Genomic DNA, 14,677 nt, shown 5'->3' on the forward strand with positions numbered 1-14,677 from the left:
CTTGCTGGCAAGTTGTACGTTCCTTAATCTGTATCCTAAGCACTACTCATCTCTTTAACTCTTGTGTGGGGTTTGCCACCTCTTGTCACACAACACCATGGCAACCCAGCTTGAACATACAGACATTCCTGAGTCTGAAAGAACACTCCAACAACGAATACAGGCTGAACAGAGGGGGGCTTCTACAGCCAGGTTTTCAACTGGAAACTGACGAATTAGAAATTTTAATAATTTTTTTAAAAACATACAGTTTTGTATGAGAATAAGGCATACCTATCTTTGACACTCTAGCATTTTTATTTGGTAGGAATCACTTTTGGTGCTATTAGAAAACAAAAGCATCACATCTACTCTTTATACTCAACTGAATTAAAAACAACATTTTGAGTCTCATGGACTGAAAAACCATCCCTGCAAATTTAGTTTTTCAAGTTTCAGTCCAACAGGTTTTTGCTTATTCTCAACTATTTCATATCACTTCAGCACATCTGTAAGACCAAATAAAATTCTTGCCAATCTTTCCAGGGCAACTTATGATGAGTTATTTTACTTATAAGTTTGAATACAATATTTTCCAAAGACAAGGAACAACAACAACAACTAATGTTTTATAATATAAACAATTAACTGCATATTTCTTATGTGAGAGATCAGGTTGTTGCTCTTCATTTAAAAACATCTACATAAACAAATGTTTTTTAGAGAATGATTTCCACATGTATCCACCATGTCTGCAGGGGTTCCAAATGACTGTCCTGTTGATGCCAGCTCAAACGCGTGCATGCATACACTCTTGCACACCAAGAACTATGTGAATCTGTGTCACAGGTTGGTGCATATTTCTAGCAAATGAAAGAAAAATGAGAAAATCGTGGTACAAGGCTAGAATCAAAATCACCCAAAGCACAGCTGGAGACCCCTGTACTGTGTGCATTTTTAATCCACAACTGGTGTGCTACTTGGGAAAAAGTGAAATTTAGACATCCAAATCACAGATTTCAAATATATCTCTAACACTAAAATTAAGTCAGATGTATTTTTTAATTCAACAGTTAGTAAGGACACGGTTAACTTTCAAAATCATGACAAAAATGACTATGAATTTAAATTATGATTATGCAAAAAAAAATGAAATTTGTAGGCCTAAAAAACTAATATAAAAAGAGAAATGGGGAAAAAAACACTCAAAACAAATTGAGTTATCATCTACTACAACCGTCAGCCAACTATGACCCACCAGCCAAATCCAGCCCACTGCCTGTTGTTACATAGGCCATGAATAGTTTTATAAAGTGAAAATAAAGAGGAGTAAAATTCCAGAACATATAAAAACTACAGAAAGTCTTTTGGCTCTCTGAGTAGCACCATGGCAGTTGGCAAGAACAAATGCCTCACAAAAGGCAAAAGCAAGCCAAAAAGAAAGTGGTTGATGCATTTTCTAAGAAAGACTGGTATGATATGAAAGTACAAGCTGCATTCAACATAAAAATTACTGGAAAAACACTCGTCACGAAGACTTCAAGAACCAAAAGTGCATGTGATAGCCTCAAAGGCCGTGTGTCTGCAGTGAGCCTTGCCCATCTACAGAATGATGTTCCATTTAGAAAATTTAAACTAGGGCCGGGGTTATGGCTCAGTGGTAGAGCGCTTGCCTAGCATGCATGAGGCACTGGGTTCAATTCCTGGCACCACATAAAAAAATAAAACAAAATAAGGATATTGTGTTCATCTACAACTAAAAAGAAATATTTTTTTAAAAAATTTAAGCTAATAATGAGGATGTGCGGGACAAAAACTGCCTGACTTCCATGACATAGATTTTACCTGTAACAAAGTGTGTTCCAAGGTCAAAATATGGCAGTCAGAGATTAAAGCTCATGTTAATGTCAAGACTACTCATGATTAATTGCTTTGTCTGCTAAATGTGTTTTACTAAAAAATGCCACAGTTCTATAAAGAAGACCTCTTATACTCCATCAACACTAATAGGTACACCATATCCAGAAGGAGATGATTGAAATCATGACCCAGGAGAATATGACAAATGATTTGAAAATGGCCAATAGGCTAGACAGCATTGGAAAACATTAGAAAAGCATTGCCAGTTTATTTATTCTGTTTATTCTGTCCTCATTAGAAAATAAAAACGTTGAAGCAACCCCAGTTTGAATTAAGAAAACTCATGAGGCTTCATTGTGAATGTAGTAGCTTTGGAAAAGCTACTGTAGATGAGACAGACGCTAACATCATATAAACTGATAGATCTAAACAACCAGGCCAAGAATCTGTATAAAATTCAGATTTTACATAATGACAAATAAAAAGCCCTTTTTGTAAGGAAAAAAGAAAAAAAAAACTATATGAAATTCACATTTCAGCACACCTATAATCCCAGCAATCTAGGAGGTTAAGGCGAGAGGATCATTAGGCCAGCCTCAGCAACTTAGTGAGACCCCGTCTCAAAACAAAAATTAACAAGTGCTGAGGGGATATCTCAGTGGTAAAGTGCCCCTTAGGTTCAATCCCCAGTACCACAAAAAAAAAAAAAAAAAAAAATTCCACATTTTAATGTCCCTCCTAGTACACAGCGACTCACAGTCACTTGCTGTCATCTCAGGCTACGTTCACCCTGTATCAGCAAGGGTAAGTAGCTACAACAGAATCCGTATGAGCCACAAAGCCTGAAACATTTACTACGTGGCTCTTTACAGAAAATCAGCCAACCCCTGACCTACCGTGCAAATGGATTATGTTGAAAAAACAGTAAGGGCCAATAAATAAATAGGTGAAGGGAAAAGGCTTTAAATAAAAGAAAAATACAACCGGTAAGAAAAAAATTTAAAATGCTCAGTTTCGTATTTGACCTACCAAATGAGGAAGATTTTGGAGAAATCAAGACACAATGTTGGGCTGGGGCTGTAACTCAGTGGCACAGCGCTTGACTAGTATGCATGAGGCACTGGGTTCCATCCTCAGCACCACATAAAAATAAACAAAATAAAGGCATTCTGTCCATCTGTAGTTACCTAAATAAATAAATAAATAATCAATGACACATGTTGTCATGGGTATTATAAAACAAGAGTGAAGAAACTGCAGGTAACACATTAAATATATTTAACACTTTGAGAAACAATATGGCAAGAAGAAACCAGTCAAAAAATGTCCATCACTTGTTTCTCATCTATCCCAAGAACATAACCTGTAAGATGAGCCAGTCCATATACGAAGAAATTTATTATGATATCATTAATACAATGAATAACCATTTCCACTGAGGAAAACAGTAAAGTTTCCTCAATTCAAAGAGTGATTTATTATATGTAAAAGTTTTCATATACCTACAATTAAGATCTACATGTATAATTACATATGTTTAATGCACTATGTTTCCTGATACTAAGATGATGGTGTGCTTTTTAATCAATGATGTCTTACATTTACTAGAGAGGCAATTTACATAGTTCCAAAGAAGAGCTCTGGAAAAGGACTGGTCAGGCAGAGAGGTTTCTTGGTGGGACACAGCCACTGATAAAGCCACAGAAGCAGGGAGGAAAAAAGGGATTTGATGGCTGGTATCTCCCTCATCCCAGCTTTCCTAAAGTTCTCCCGCTGGCCAATCCAATTAGGAGCCAGGTAATAAGAAAGCCTGGAGAATCCAGTCTGTCAGCCAGCATCACTACTCACTCCCAAAAAGAGGGCAGATAAAGGGAGGAGGTGCTATGGTTTGCGTCTCTTCCAAAATATGTTGCAAATATGATGGGACCTAGTTGGGCTCTTTAATGAGGTCTCCTTCCTCATTAATGGGATTAGGGCCCTATATATGAGCCTACTCTCAGTGTTTGGCTAGCTTGCCCTTCTACCTTCTGCCATATAAGGATGCAACAAAAAAGCCCTTATCAGACCAAAAAGTGATGCATTGGTCTAGGAGTTGAGACTCAGCCTCCATAACTATGAGAAATAAAATTCTGTTCTTTACAATCGATCCAGTTTTAGGTATTCTGTTATAGCAGCACAAAATAAAACAAGACAGGAGGGTAAAGAGAGTAACAATCTCATTCATTCTCCCAATCACCCAACGAATATGAAAAAAAAAACTTTTTAATGCAATGAGCAGCGGAAAGGAAAAGTAAATTTGTTCAGATCATCCGATAATTCAGGACCTAAATGGCACTGATTGCTTCAAGAACAATTCTGACATTGGGTATTTTTAAAAGTTGGAATTTGAAAAGCTGAACTCTTTCTAAAAGAAAACATTTTCCACAATGTTGAGGTTAAGATGTTACAGCTATCCTTTTGGTTAGGTAGAGAGCCTCACTTAAACTGTATGGAAATAGAGTAGAAATTTGAAAAAAAAAAAAATGTGAAATCGTTATAAATAGCAGGGAAATAAGTAATTTGGCAAATGATTCCAACTATTATGCATAACTATAAAGCACCAATAAAATAAATAACAAAAATGGGGAGGGAGCATGCCAAAAGTTAGTGGTATGGCAACTCACTTCTGAGTTTTTTCCAGTCAGTGAAAACACCTCAATGCAAGAAACTCCTAGACTTTAAAACTACTCAAAAATATTAAATCAGACAGATGGTAAATTGCTGAAAAAGTGGGGCCCAGAAAATCCTACAAAGAGAAGGGACAGACATGTATAAGGTCAATAGCATGAAAATCTTTAATTATAATAATTAGCAAAGGAGACTACAAACAAAAAAGTGATAATTCAAGTCTAAATTTTTTTGAATGAGTTAATGAACAAATAGCCAAACTACTTACCACATGCACTGACACTCCCCTCAAATGAAGAGGTTATTTACAATCACAACTTAACTACTAAGACAGAACATCCTCAGGGAGGAAGCAAAAGGAAACACCCTAAAGGTAAGCTAGGAAAGGTCTTAAGCAGACTGAGTTCAGGGTTCTCAGAAGGACTGTACCCTTAATGAAGTTCACACCACACTCAGTCAGATCAGCATGCACCCAGGGGTGGGACTAGTACATTACATCTCCCCTTTCATGGAGACCACTAGGAGATGTATCCTATGATGGTCACCCATGACAGTGTCAGGAATAAATCTCAGTAAGGTATGCCAGTAGAAACACTTTCCACATGTCAGAAAAGCAAGAGAGCCAGTTTGTTTCCCCAAGCTGCCCTGCTTCTATTGTCACCAACAATGGAACCTTTCCTGATACTCCTCGTTTCTAAGCTTCCCCAGAGAAACAGGTGGCCTTATTATGACTTCTCCTTTCAAGATGCTGAAGCACAGACATCTGTAGGACTGCATATATGCCACTTAGAAAGCAGACAGCATAACCAGGAGGGGTGGAAGAAAGATAAATCAAGGCACTGCTGACAAATTTTTATTATAATTTAGCAGCCAACCTGCTGAAGCATTTTCATATGGTTAAGTTGATCATTTGAAGAAAATCCACAGTGTAAGAACATAATATAGGCTCTTCAGAGCAACCTTTTGAGACTTCTCATAAGCTTTTAATAAAAGCTTCATTAAGAAACCACCAGCACTTGACTACAACCCCAATTAATTAACAACAAAGAGCAATAAATACCAACAGACTTCTAGGTAAACAACTCTGTCCCTCAGAAATAGAAATGCCTTTGCCTCATCCTACCTTTTCCTAACCCCTAATTGAAACTCATCAGGACACCGAATGTTATGATCATCTGGTATAACAATACATTGGGGCATGGTTCAAACCACAGCACAGTTTAAATCACCACAGAGAGCAATGTGCTCCTAAACAGAAGAATTTTATACTTAACTATTCAAATTATTTTTATTAGAAGCAGATTTGTAAGGCCACTAAGAAGAAAAAGGCCTAGGCCTGAGCTCATCTTTCCACCCTTGCCTCCCTCCCTCCCATGCCTTCTATGAATGGGTTTCTAGCTCATCTTTACTCCCAGGAGAATGTACCTGCCAACTTATGTCAAGAGAAAACCACTTCATCCCCAGTTTAGATGCTGCTTCTTAAGTACGAGTATGCTTTTAGCACCAAAACCAGTTCCTGTTTAAGTGTCACTATTAACTCTTTCAACAAATATATGTTGACAAGGTACAAGAGCAATACCACACAGAAGCCTCTGGATTAAAATGCTAAATTAAATTTCTTAAAGATAATTAAATAATTAAAAGAGATTAGTTTATTAGCTGAGTTGATTACTATGTTAGGACTAGGAGATGAAATGTCATTGAAGAAAAAAGAATACAAATGTAAAGGGCAGCTTCTTTTCTCTCTCTCTTGTGTTGGAGCCACCAGAAACTTTTGAGAAAGATTTTAGAAAAGTACGCAGGCTCTGGACCAAGGAAAGCCAATCTTATCTAAAGGTATGACAGCTTCCACCAGAAATGTATACTTTCCAAAATAGAGATACAAGCTTCCCAAGAACCGAGATGTTCAGGAGGAAAGAACAATTTCATGCATTCACACTGCCTCTTCTGAGCCAAGGGGAGAAGAGGCCATCTTTCAGTGCAATGCTTGAAGGATGCTTAATCACGTACAGAGTTCCTAAGGGAAGATTCCACTTCTGTCCTAGGGGCAGAGCAGGGGCAACCATGGATCAAGAGGACTTTTCTAATCTTCTCTTGTTAACACCAGCCATTTAATAGACCGAACCCCTCCGCGCACACACACAACTGCTGAATTCTAGACATAATCACTTTATGGCCTGGCCTCTACCCTGGCTAGCAACACTGATGCCTACATCCCAAAGCTGAAGCCCTACCTCAACATCTCCAATGTCTGCTGGGCCACAGGGGCTGGTTGTCTAGATTCTAAAGAGAAGGGCATGATAAAAAGAAACATGGGAAGACATTTAAACCCAACCTTAATATGATGCCTTTGGAATTCGCTCAGCCTTGGTTCCAGCCTGGAAGTTGTTTTTAATTATCTCTGTGACAGACAATTTTATTCCTTAGAATCAGTTTCCCTGTCCATAAAGTGAACTAAAACTGCCTACTTTGGCAAAGCTGCTATGAAAATTTACAAAGATAAATGATGCAAAGTAAGCTTTCAAGAAATGGTAATTAATATTCCTATTTTTTTTTTATTTTATCAAAGGGTGATCTCAAATTCATGCCAGCCAAGAGTGAAAAAATTTTACTAGACACGGTTCCTGTAATAGTATTATAAAAATGTAAAGAATGAGATCTATACAGCATATAGTAGTCACCCTGGTGTAGGAATACACACATGATTTTCACAAATTCCTAGTTTATAATGTCAAGATTCTCTAAACAAAACAGATGCTCATGATCAAACTGTGTGATGACTTCTGCTTATTTCTTCACCACAAATAATCAAGACTCTCAAAGATAAAAATATATGTTCTAATTTACTTTCTCTAACTTTGGGGATGGCTAGGATTTCTCAATGACCTTCTTGAGTTTCAAAAGTTAACTATTATGGTTTTGGGGTTTTTTTGTTGCTCTTTGTTTGTTTTTGTTTTTGTTTATACCAGGGATTGAACCCAGGGCACTTAACCACATACCCAGCCCTTTTTTATTTTTATTTATTTTATTTATTTATTTTTATTTTATTTTATTTATTTATTTATTTTATTTTTTTTTTTTTGGAAACAGTGTTAAGTTGCTTAGGGCCTGGCTAAGTTGCTGAAGCTGGCTTTGAAATTGTGAAACTCCTGCCTCAGCCTCCCAAGCAATTGGGATTACAGGTGTGGGACACCACGCCCAGCTCATCTTCTTTTCACTGGGGGGTTGAACCTAGAGTGGTGCTCTACCACTCAACTATAGCCCCAGTTTTTTGTTTGTTTTGAGACCAGGTCTCACTAAATTGCCGAAGCTGGCCTCCAACTTTTATGTGATCCTCCTGCCTCAGTCTCTCCAGTCAGGCATGCGTCACCACAACTAGCTACTATAACTTTCAAAAGGAAAAGAGTGCCAATTTTGCTACCATTCTGGAAATATTAAGACATTATTATTATAAAAATACCATTATTAATAGTTATCTCTTAGAGTATTTGCTAAATTCAGTTTTATATAGACAAAGAGCAAATAATCATCACTACAAGAAACAATTTCCAAAAAGAAAATTTCTCTAGTAAAAGGAAATAACCCAAATTTAGAGCCTAACACAGTTTCATCCCAAACTATTTATTTTAAAAAGGTGTAAACTATCAAGTGCCTAGACATAAAATGTTTCATCCAGATAACCAGAGCCCATTTGGTTTACCCATCTTCAGGGTTCCTAAAGGAGGTCAATTTAACATTACCATCTATCTCTCCTTCCAGAAATTAAAACTAGTACCTCTTTCTACCCTCTTGGTCTACCCCCTCACCACTTCATATTTTTTCCAGCTTTTTTAAAGTACAAGTAACAAAGAGAAATTATATATATTTAGTGTATACTATGTGATGCTTTGATACATTGGATACGCCGTGAAAGGATTACCAATATTAAGTTAACAGATCCATCACCTCACATAGTTTCCTTTTTAGGTGTGGGAAGAGAACACTCGAGATACAACCTCTTCACAAATTTCAAGCAAAAAATACAAGAAGAGCCTGAATAATGCAGTTAAAAGCCAGCAGTGGCTCTCTGGCTAGCCTCTTTCACATCAGGCTCTCTGGGGAGGCAGATGGACTCCTTTCAGTGTTAAGTTTTGCTTTTTTGAACCAGGACCTCAAAAGCACTGAAGAGGGTCCAAAAGCTCAGGCACGTGCTTATAATCCCAGCAGCTTGGAAACCTGAAACAGGAGGATCTCAAGTTCAAAACCAGCCTCAGCAACAGCAAGGTGCTAAGCAACTCAGTGAGACCCTGTTTCCAAATAAAATACAAAATAGGGCTGGGGATGTGGTTCTGTGGTCAAGTCTCCCTAAATTCAATCCCCCGTACCACCTCCCCACACACATACACACACACATACACACACACAAAAAGAGGGTCAAAAAAGATCTACTGGAAAATCTAAGCGAATCACACCAGGACATCCTGACAAAGAAAACGTACAGTGCTTTCCTCAGTGGCATCCTCCCTTCTCATCCTGATTAAGGGGGCATTTACTGCAGCAGCAAACTCAACTAACTGGTACCAAAATTTCCATACAAAAATGGAGATGATCTTCCAATACTTTGGGTACAAGTAATATGTGTGCCTTACATTTACCTTCTATTAAGTGCTTCAAAAAGTGGAAGAAATGGTCAAAACTGCTATGTAAAGTTCTAACTTGCTAGGTCATGCTAACTTATAAGCAGTTTTCATTTCTTGAAATGGTCCATTTAAAGCACTATTGCATTTTATTTTTTCAAAACCTGCCACAGCAACTGTGTTGAGTACAGCAGCCAGAAAGTTCACAGGGACAGTTTTCAAATACCCAAAACTGGGAAATGCACTTTAAAAAATCAAATAGTTATTTCAGAATATAGAATAAAGGCTGTGACTCTCATGACCCCGGTCAGGAATTAGACTATATTCCATTCTGCTCTTTTTACTGAAGTGAACTTCAATTAAGATCTCCACTGAGAACAAAGATATTCAAATGAGAAGCTCCTCTGGTAGCCCAGCAAGGAGATCAGGCTTCCCCTCTCAAAGGGGACAACATAAGGACCTGAAGCAGCCTGAAGATCATGAGCTCCTCTGCTCAAGGAAGCCCTGAACACCAAGGTTAAGATGCATGAAATATACCACAGGGCAGCTTTTCAGTCTCCTGTTCTTGTAATCGCTTCTACTTCTTAGGCTACCTGTCTTTTGTGAACTAGAACCTAAGGCAATATCAATCTCAGGTGCTTAAATAAATCCCAAAACAGCTCAGTAGACGAGCCAGCTGTCATCTAACTATGATGGATGACAAATATATAGCAATCAATATTTGTGGATCAGACTTTAGGAGATTCACAACTCTGGGTTTCAAATCAAGACTGTTTTCATGTCATTTGAAACAAAGAAAAAGGATGGAAACTATTAGGCATCTCCCAAGAGCTGTTTTAGGCATTATATATACTTTCCCACTTAGTCATGTTAAGATCCCATTTTGCTTCTGAGAACATTAAGGCTCAGTTTAAGCAATCTGCGATAAAGTGCAGATGTAACTAGTGAAGCCAGTTTTTTTCCACCATTGTTATCATTCATTCTCTTAAACTGGCTGGTTCAACACACACTGTAACATAGCACTACAACAGACACCACATAACAAAGTACATAGACATATGCAAACCAAACACATTGGGTATACAGGGCAGAAAAACAAGAGGTTTTCCCCAATGATCCAAAGGTTAGGTTACATATGTTAGAGAGGAGATCAGCCAAAAATGTAGGAAAAAAATCTCAAGAGTGATCTATTAAGAGATGACCAAAAAGATGGAAAGACAGGAAGGGCATTCCATTTAAAGGGGAAAATTTGAGCAAAGATGCAGAGGTGGGAGAGCCCTAGACATGTAGCGAACAATGAGCAATTCCTTTAGCTTAACCCACTTCTCAGTGCCAGGATTGTGAAACATTTTAAGGTTGCAAGTTCCTCTGAAACTTTTAAGAAGTTACTACATACAATTAGGAGAGTGTGCATCCAATATTGCTGTCTTCATGAAGATCAGAGAGAGAGAAATCATCTGAAGATTTTTTTTTAACCTCTTACGAAATATTTCAGTTGCTAGATCACTACACAGGCAAAAAACTTTCCAAGCGTTCACCAACATTAACAATGGGCTGCTCTAACACATTCTGAATTTTGCACATACAAATGGTTCATTCAATCAATATTTGCTGAATGCCTTCTATGTGCCAGGCACTGTGCTAGGTAAAAGAAATACAAAAATGAACTCACTTATTCTTGACTGCTGAAAGCACAGGAAGCACAATTAAAATGTGGTAAGTGCTATATAAATAGTAAACACAGAATGATTAATTAGGTAGAGCTATCTCGAAAGGGTAGTGGCAGAAGCAATTTTTAAATACACTATTTTTCCCACATCTAGGTCCATCATTGATTTGGCTGAACACATAGATTATGTATTTATAGACACCTTCATAATGTTACTAAATTTCCATTCACCTCTTGATTTCTATAGATTTCATCAGTATTTTCTATGACTACAAATAAGAAATGATCAACTGGATCAGACAAGGTAAGGGACAGTCATTCAAATGCATGCCTTTATATTAATTCTCTATCATTCCCCACATCCATGTGCCCTACTATGTCTTTAAGAAAGTCAACTAAAAAGTATCAAACCAGAAAGCCCAATAATCCTCCCAAATATGTTAAGATTTCTGTTTCCAGTAAGTTTTCCTAGAGTTCTCTTTGCCACAGTAAAGCTACTGGCATGGCACTCCCCTGGTCCTGGGAAAGAATTATTCTGTAAACAAAGGTTCAGAGGTGGGAGAGCCCTAGACATGTAGGGAACATGATACAAAGCATCCCCATTCTAGCCCTACTTAGTGTTTGTCAATTTGTTAAGTATTTGAGCTTTAAAAGGACAACTAAGTAAAATGATGTTAATATCCTTTAAAATATTTTAAAATTAAAGGATGAAGAGCTAAACAAGCAAATAATAGAAGTGTAACAATATTCTGAAATACTTCACTTAGTTATGCATTGACCTCTATTAGGACAGCTCAGATCTGAGACCCATTAAATGAAATATGAAAATAAATTTACTCCACCATAAACCATCCTAATTTTAAAGGAAGTTATTGTAAATGGACTAGCTGATAGTCACAGAAGAGTTCACTAACAATGTGGAAGCATCAATGGCAAAATGACCAATAAACCAACAGGGTACTGTAGTCTCCTTAGCTTCCACGTGCCAGCCCCCATCCTGAAGCAGGTCAGTATTTTTTGAATGAACTGGGCTCAAGCCCAGACATACACACATAGTGTCCTCCTTTAGAATACCATTATCAGCCTCTAAACAAATCACCCTCTACATCAGCAGGGCTCAGCATCACCTGGCAAATCTCAAAGTTTCTCTCTTTTCCATGACAGTATCAGGAAGCACAGCAAAAAGATAGCTGGTTTCAGCTCCTTACCTCCATCCATATGGGGGTGGAGGTAAAGTTTTTATTTGGGGGGTCTTTTTTGGTTTGTTTTTTTCTGTAGCTGCTACATTCAGACCTCCCTTAGTCATCCCCCTCAACACCTGGGTAGCGTCTCCTCCCTCATCTGCTTCAAGACACACCACTTCCCATTTTTAAAAATCCCTCCAGAGGGGAAAGGGAAAAATAATACAAGGGGGAGAAATGAATGACAGTAGAGGGGGTAGAGAGAGAAGAGGGGAGGGGAGGGGAGGGGAGGGGAGGGGAGGGGGGATAGTAGAGGATAGGAAAGGCAGCAGAACACAACAGACACTAGTATGGCAATATGTAAATCAATGGATGTGTAACTGATGTGATTCTGCAATCTGTATATGGGGTAAAAATGGGAGTTCAAAACCCACTTGAATCAAAGTGTGAAATATGATATATCAAGAACTATGTAATGTTTTGAACAACCAACAATAACAAATTTTTAAAAAAAATCCCTCCAGAAAATTCATTCCATGAAGAATCTCATTCATAGCACACACTTCCACCTATCTCATTGGAAAGCATGTGAATAATGCATGATGCTTGTGTAACAGTAAGATGTCTACACCACATTTCACACTTAGAACTTCTATTAAATCCATCAACAAAGTAGCAAGGCAGCTAGGCCATGGATTACTGCCTCTATTTCCCACATGAGCCCCAGCTGAACAGAAACCTCACTGTGATCATTTTTGCATCCTCAGCAACTTACACAGAATGCTTAATAAATAAGAAAGCAAGAAAGGGATTTGGGAGAGGTGAAACAATAAACATTAGGTCTTCTGATTGCTAACTCTATGCTCTGAAAATAAAATAGAGAGAACAAAAGTAGGTTAGCCATAAAATTAAATACATGGTACAAATATGTAGTTTCTTATATTCAAGTGAAACCATACAAAAGGATTTATGCCTAAATTGTGATCTGAATATGTCCTTCCAGAGCTAAGAAAAACACTGGCATACTGAAAATAAAGTATAAATGTTGTTGTTTAACAGTTCCATAAATAGGGATATTAAATTGTTAAACATTACCTAGAGCAAATTTGATCTAACACATTCTAAATGATCCTACTTGAAAAGATGCTTGCATATAAACTTTCACCCCAAAGCAAGGCAATTCAGATGTGGCTGAATTTATCTTGTGTCTTTAGGTTCAGAACTTTAAGAAAGCTCGAGAAAAAGCATCTAAATTATTTTATTGTAGGCCATTATTTAAAGTATCAATTCTTTTAGCAAACCAAAACTAAGAGATAAGAGAATTCTAACCACAGATGATGGAGACAAACAAATGCAATAATAAGCTTCTGCTGAAGTTCCCACTTCTCAGAGTCTTATTCTATAGAGCAGTACTGTGCAACAAACTTGTTGATGCCAAGTTTTCTATATTTCCATCATCCAATATGGTAGATACTAGCCATATACAGCTCTTGCACACTTGAGAGGTAGCTAGGTTGACTGAGAAACTAAATTTTAAATTTTAATTTGTATTTAAATAGCCACATTTAGCTGGTGGCTACCGTACTGGACAGAATAATAATACAAGATGACAAAATGTCAATGCTGGGCTTCAAACCCAGGGTCTTGTACACACTAGGCAAGTGCTTTGCCAATGAACTACATCACCAGCCCCAAATGCATTAACTTTCAACAAGATCTCTTTCAAAGGGGATGACTAGATAGACTCCTAGAAGTCGAAAAGTAAGACCAAATGTTTATCTAAGGATTTTATTGCTAATGCGGACCTTCAAGATCTAGTAAAGGGAAGTCTTGTTCAAGGTCAAATAAATATAAATAGTTAGTTATAAGCTGGGCTGTTCCTCCACCCTCATTGCTCTCCAAGATGGTAATCTGTTTAGAAGCTAAACAAGGATACCAGATGAAAAGGGAAATTAATAATCACAAATCTACAATGCGTCAGCCACTAAGACAGGGTCTTTATAACTGCAATCATATTTTATTTATAAAATTCTGATAAGTAGCCATTCCTATTCCAGTTTAGTAACTCCAGAGAGATTGGCAAAACCAGGATTCCAGCCCAGAACTGTAATTGCAGAAGGCAATTACACCATGATACTGCCTCCTTGAAGGGAAGTTCTTCTCAAGATTTCAATCAGTTCTCTGATCCTCCAACTTTCATTGAAGTGGCTGACCACATGTCCTCAAAGCTTCCAATGCCTAGTAAACTCTACCTAGAATACAGGGAATCGGGTATCCTCACCAAGCACCAATAACCCTTCATTTCCAAGAAAGCAATGACAAGTTACATTTCTCCCCCTTTCTTATAGATGTCACTAAACTTTGACCTTACAGCAGGCTGCATCAGCTGGAGAGCAGCCAGAGGAAGAGCATAGCCCAGCCAATATTACTAATTAATCCCCAGGAGTGTGTGGAGGAGGTCACAATATTCCCCTCCAGAAAAGGCGGGTTGATCATCCAAGGCCACATTGCAAGGCCGCCTGCCTGAAATCTCTCCACTCCTCAGTTGTCCCTGGCTCAAAGCTCCTTCCTCAGCTCCCATGAGTCCAACTGATCCTTTGCAGAAATCCTCAGAAAGGACCTTTCTGACTTCAGAGGAACTCTTCTCTCCACAGACAGCATCAGAGGTTCACACTGTGTTCAAAGGCTTCCTGCACTGCACACCT

At 37.9% G+C, this 14,677-nt stretch overlaps 1 protein-coding gene and 1 pseudogene across 4 annotated transcripts in view; one reads left to right on the top strand and one right to left on the bottom strand.

The window, feature by feature from the left end:
- Positions 1 to 14,677, bottom strand: part of Fmnl2 (formin like 2) — a 280,140-nt gene that overhangs the window by 233,593 nt on the left and 31,870 nt on the right. The gene's annotated exons all lie outside the window — the stretch shown is intronic.
- LOC114094753 (small ribosomal subunit protein eS1-like) lies at positions 1,367 to 2,254 on the top strand (annotated as a pseudogene).

This window comes from Marmota flaviventris, chromosome 11 (assembly GCF_047511675.1).
Source record: "Marmota flaviventris isolate mMarFla1 chromosome 11, mMarFla1.hap1, whole genome shotgun sequence".
Classification (NCBI taxonomy): domain Eukaryota; kingdom Metazoa; phylum Chordata; class Mammalia; order Rodentia; family Sciuridae; genus Marmota; species Marmota flaviventris.